Source organism: Phyllostomus hastatus, unplaced genomic scaffold (genome assembly GCF_019186645.2).
Source record: "Phyllostomus hastatus isolate PE091 unplaced genomic scaffold, TTU_PhHast_1.1 phas_contig_58, whole genome shotgun sequence".
Taxonomy (NCBI): domain Eukaryota; kingdom Metazoa; phylum Chordata; class Mammalia; order Chiroptera; family Phyllostomidae; genus Phyllostomus; species Phyllostomus hastatus.
Genome location: NW_025333916.1, coordinates 17,981,993 through 17,988,062, shown reverse-complemented (window position 1 = coordinate 17,988,062; position 6,070 = coordinate 17,981,993).

The following is a 6,070-nucleotide window of genomic DNA, read 5'->3' as shown; positions in this document are numbered from 1 at the left end:
ATAAAGCATCTTTGTTTTTAGCCCAAAGGTGGGACCTGGGGTAAACTGGAGAAAACATCTCTGCACAAAAACATTCTTTGCACAAAAATATCCGCATTGAACTCTTCCCCTCATACTCTGTGCCATCTAAACAAACAGCCTGGGTTTATCCAATTTGTGACCCTCACTCAGCATAGGCTAAGCCATGGATCTTCTTTGTTGTTGCTATTTGTTGTTTTATTTTTTTTATTGTTGTTCAAGTACAGTTGTCTCCATTCCTCCCCACTCCTCCCCACCTCACCCATCCCCATCTCCCACCATCAATACTACTCCCCTTTGGCTTTGACTATGTGTCCTTTATACATGCTCCCTGATGACCCTTCCCCTTCTTTTCCCTGTTATCCCCCTCCCCCCTTCCCTCTGGTTACTCTCAGTTTGTTCTTTATTTTCATGTCTCTTGTTATATTTTGCTTGCTTATTTGTTTTGTTGATTAGGTTTCACTTATAGGTGAGACCATATGGTATTTGTCTTTCAATGCCTGGCTTATTGCACTTAGCATAATGCTCTCCAGATCCACCCATGTTGTCATGAAAGGTAGGAGCTCCTTCTTTCTTTCTGCTGTATAGTATTCCATTGTGTAAATGTACCTTTTTGATCCACTAATTTACTGATGGGCACTTAGGTTGCTTCCAACACTTGGCTATTGTAAATTGTGCTGTTGTGAACATTGGAGTGCACAGGTTCTTCTAAGCCATGGGTCCTAAACAATCTATTCATTTGATTCTTGAAAATACTACTCAACCATCTGGAAACCAAAGTTCAGTAATATTGAAGTATCAAGCTCTTTCCCAAGACTTCACTCCTACTTCAGCTCTTTCCTGTGGCAGACTGCTCGATTTCCTACTGTGAGATAATAGAGAATATGTAGTGTTTGTTGCCCCTGGTGCCTGGCACAGAACTCCTGAAACCCCTGTAAATTCCTAAGTGACAAGAACACCAGAAGCATCCCTTGTTCTACTGAGGCTACTCTGGGTGGGCTCCTGGGTGGCTGTTGGGTGGGGGCTGGTCATCAGAAAGACTGAGGCATGATTAGAAGCTTGGAATTTTCATCCTCCAGAGAGGAGGGGCAAGAAATGGAATTAGTAAATGATCCTGTCTACCTAGGGAAGCCTCCATTAAATCCCAGTGTTACAGGGTTCAGAGAACTTTCAGGTTGGTGAACACATCCACAATGAGAGGGTGACACGCCTCAACTCCATGGACACAGGAGCTCCTGTACTGGGGACCCCCACAGACCATGCCCTGTGTATGTCTTCATCTGGCCATTCATCAGTATCCTTTGTCATATTCTTTACTAAACTGGTGAATGTAAGTAGGTGTTTCCCTGATTTCTGTGAGCTGCTCTGGAAAATTAACTGACCCTGAGTAGGGAGTCATGGGAACTTCTGATTTATAGCTGATCAGTGGGTCAGAAGTACAGGTGACAAATTGAGTCGGTGTCTGAAAGGGGGGAGGGGCATTATTGTAGGACTGAATGCTTAACCTGTGGGATCTGACACCATCTCCCATGTGAATAGTAAAGGAGACACACAGGAAAGACTTACAGGTGAGAAACTGAGTTTTCTTATATGCCTACCTTCTCCAAAACTCCCTGCAGGGGGAGGGGGTTGTTACAGCTCCTCTAAACTCCCCGCTGCAACCTCCAACCAACACTCTCCCACCCCCACCCTCTCTCCTCCTTTGAGGCTCATGTCATCCAACCATCTACTCTCTTGCTGTCATTGTTCTTTTAATCTTTTCTCCCATGTCCCTCACCACAGTCAGCAGGGCTCAAACATCTTATAGGCTCTCTCTCTCTCTGCAACCTCAGCCTCCAGTCAGTATTCCAGAAAATTACAACTATCCATAAAGGTAACCCAGACTAAAGCCTCGTCTTAGGAGCTATTTTGCCTCCTTCCCCCATTCATTTCAGTAGGCCCACTCTAAGCCACACCTGAATCCCATTATTACCTTCAATCCTGACATCCCACTCTTGGAGCAGCCTCCCTTCTAATCTACTCAATTCTACTACATCTGGGATCTTCAATATCTTGACTTTTCATTCCCTTTTCAATCTATCAGCGCCTGTTCAACTTTTCTTTTCTTTTCCTTACATACAGCTATGTTTTGCAACCTTAGCTAAATATTAGAATCACCCGAAGAGCTTTTAAGGCTCCAGATGACTAAACTGTGTTTATCAATGACATCAGATCCTCTGGGGGAGGGGCTCAAGCAACAATACTTTGAAAGGCTCCCCTGATTCCAATGAGCAGCCAAGGTGGAGGACCACTCAGGGCTCTTCCACCAGGGCCTCACCATTCATCACTTTAACTGCTTTCCCACTAGCACCTCCACTTCCTCATTCTCCTCTCTGCCACATGGTCCCTGAAAAGTCCAGCCTTGGGACAAGCCCACTGCACAGTTTCTCTATTCCTACCCAGAAACTGCTGAGTCCTGCTGGAGGAAAAAAATCACAAAAACTAACAGCTTCCTCTGGGGGCCAAGTCTCACATAAGGCATTAGTATGGTGGGATTTGAAGAATAACAGGAAGGCTCATGCCTTTGGGATTCACATTGACTTCTTTAAGCAATAATCTTACCAAATGCATATGACTGGGAAAAGTTATAAAATATGGGAATTAAGTATTAATTTATTTAATGGCATAATAGTTGGGACTCTGATTGCAAGAAACAGAAACCTCCTTGAGCAAGATGTACAGCAGCAGGATGATGTGAGTTCTGATGTGAGTTCTGCGCCTCACATTAGAAGAATAATGCAGGGATTACAGCAGGCTTAGTGCTATATTGAGAAAAGTTATTAAATTCTCAGAGCTGAAATAAAGAGGGACCATTTGCTAAATGGAGACACCTATATTCCCAGGGACTGGAGAGACTAGATTGGTTTGCCAGCTTGTATCATGAAAATGGCTAAGAGGACTTCTTTTGGGGGGGGGGGAGCGGCAGGTGGGGAGACAAGATTTGATAAGAAACTCTGGTCTTTAGATTGGCCTCCTCTCCTAAGTTGAAGGAGGGGAACTCAACTGAACCACTCCAACTTGGTGGGTGTCTGAGTGAAAGAAGCCTTACATCTCAGTCCCTGGTTGCATGACTGGCGAGCACTGGTCTTGTCAATCTTCCTCAAGCTACAAGTGAGGGAACAAACATTGAGGCCAAATGGTGTAATCAGAAAAGAGAAGCCAATGAACACCCCCCTGAAATTCCCAATTCTTCACAGGTAAAAAGCATGAGCCTGCTCATCACCTCCTAGAACACAGAGTGGGGACCACAGATGGTGTATATGTTTGGACTCTGCAGGCTTGTCAAGGACCAAAGCGGCATGAAACAAACAGGAATGTGGTGGAAGGCTTCAGGCCTAGAGTCACCAGATCCCTCAAAGGCCTTCCGTTGGTGTTGTTTGGGCTCCAATCCCTTAAGGGCCTCCACCCATGTCTTTCAGCAACAATGAGCTCTATTACAAGTGAAGACTACAACTTTAACTCAAGAGGTATCTTTTCTCTTCTGCTCCTCCCTCTACCTGTGCTACAGAGGCACATTGTGGAAGAAGCTGGGTTTTTATGAGATAAAATTACATCCTCCTTCATCACTCCCATACACAAAAAATCAAAATCACACACAAGTCACTGAGGCCATGAGCCTCATGTACTGACAGGCGTTTGGGAGAGCTTTGGATCAAACTTGAACTTCAAGTTTTAAAATGAATCAGGATATGTGGAGAAAGAATCTGATTAACAATTTGGACTAGGTGTTTTCTCCTGGGCCAATGAGCCATGACTGGTGGTGAGTCATCTAATATTGTGTAATAATAGCCACCAGGTAGCCACCCTGTAAATGAGGGAGCCAGTCAGATTTAAAAGACGGGCAGAAATATGATGAATGTGTCAGAAACCCTAAAGACTGTCCTCCGTGGATTGCTTTCTTCCTGACTAGAAATTGGCAGATGTGAAAATGCCAAGTCTCTGAGCAGCCAGGGGATGCTGCATGTAGGAAGGAAAGAATGAAGAAGCAACAGAGAAAGAGAATCTAAAAGATACACTCCACATATTTAAATATAGACAATCCTATACCCACCTTCTTCCTTCTTGGTTAGTTTTGTTCCTGTAACTTTCACATTTTTCACTGCAGGTTTCATGGTTCATTATTTACTCTATTTATGACTTGATTTATATGGCCCCACAGAAATTATGTTTGACTAATATATTATAAGGAGAATACATTATTATATTACAAACTAGAAGAGAAAAAACCATAGGGACTATAAAATATCTGGAGGAACATTGAGAAGGTTAGAAAAACTATACACATAAAACAAACAAACAAACAAACAAAAAGCACAAATATCTTAAGGATACAGGACAAGAAACCAGAATTTTATCTGACACAACTTATGCCTGGAAAATTAGGGTGATACATAGCACCATCATAAAACATACGTATTATTAGAGAAAAGTGTCTCCAGGTGACTGCCTGGAGGTACTCACCTGTCAGAAACATGTGACTGTCAAGGTGAATCAGAGCTATATAAATTAACCAGTGGGCGCCTTGTAGGAGAAAATATGTTTCAGAGAGGAGACTGTAGCCTTGGATCTGTGGGCAGGAGTAGGAATGAAGAGAATGAAAAACAGAGCTAGGAAAGAGAACAAAACAAATTCCTAATTATTCCCATTATTCTCTTCTACTGTTTACACAATTCAGCAGCTGGGCTGAAGTGTTCAAACAGGACAAGAGATGAGAAGTACCAACATCATCTAAAGTACTAACACATTTTTTTGGCATGTGAAATGAAGTGTAATTAGAAATCGTGACATTTACTTTAAAGAAAACTTTAAAATTTATTTTCTCAAGCGCACTTAGGACTAGATTAATAGAACCAGGTAGAGTAATCAATTAAGAGGTCTGTCTCTAGTTTCTAGGCTTTATTTATGTTTCCAAATTTTAATAACTCAGTGCCCTACTTAATGATTGAGACTAAGGAATAGGGTACAGGTCAATGTAAAGAGTATGTTCGAAGCTAAAGCAATACATGCTCACAGACTGTGGGATTCTTTCTCCCCACACTCCCACCAACACAGTGTTGTCTCTGGAGGGAGTGATCAGCAGTGAGAGTAGAAGCAGGGCCAGTGGAGCAAATGGAAAGGAACCCCAGGGAAAGCCCTGAAGGCCAGGAACTTGGATGGTTCACCTCAGAAAAGGAAGAACTGCCCCCTTAGACCACCATACCAGCCCAAATGGGCACAAAAAGAATGCTCTGACAATGCAATTATGCATCACTCAATGACTCAGATATATTCTGAGAAATGTGTCATTAGGTGATTTTGTCATTGTGCAAACCTCAAAGATGGCATTCACATAAACCTAGATGGCATAGCCTACTACTTAGCCTACTTAGGATATCTGATGTAGCCTGTTGCTCCTAGCTATTCTTCCTAGGCTACAAGCCTGTACAGCATGTTACTGTACAAAACAACGCAAGACTAAATCAAGCACAAAAGAAAGTGATGCAATCAAGAGATGCAGTAAACAGATGTTTGAGGCTGTTGCCAGCATAACACAACACACTGTTTTATAGCAGAATTTTTTTAAAGGAGAAAAACTAAACTTTAAAATAATAATTAAAAGTATAATATAGTAAATACATAAATGAGTACCATAGTTGTTTATTATCATTATGGAGTAGCATATCCTGTAGATAATTACATGTGCTATGCTTTTATATGATTGGCAGCACAGTAGGTTCGTTTATACCAGCATCGCCACAATCACATGAGTAATATGTTGCTCTATGACCTTACAACAGCTATGACATCACTAAGGGATAGGAATTTTTCAGATCCATTATAACCTTAAGGGACCACTGACATATATACCATGTCATTAAAAGAAACATTATTATGTGGCACATAACTATATTATATTCTCTGTAGTCCTTTAAACTCTCATCTCAACAAGATACTCTCAATTCTACCTGGGAATTCTCAAAGATGTGAAATGTTTTCCCCACTACATTTATGTATTTCTAGAAAAATTTTGGAA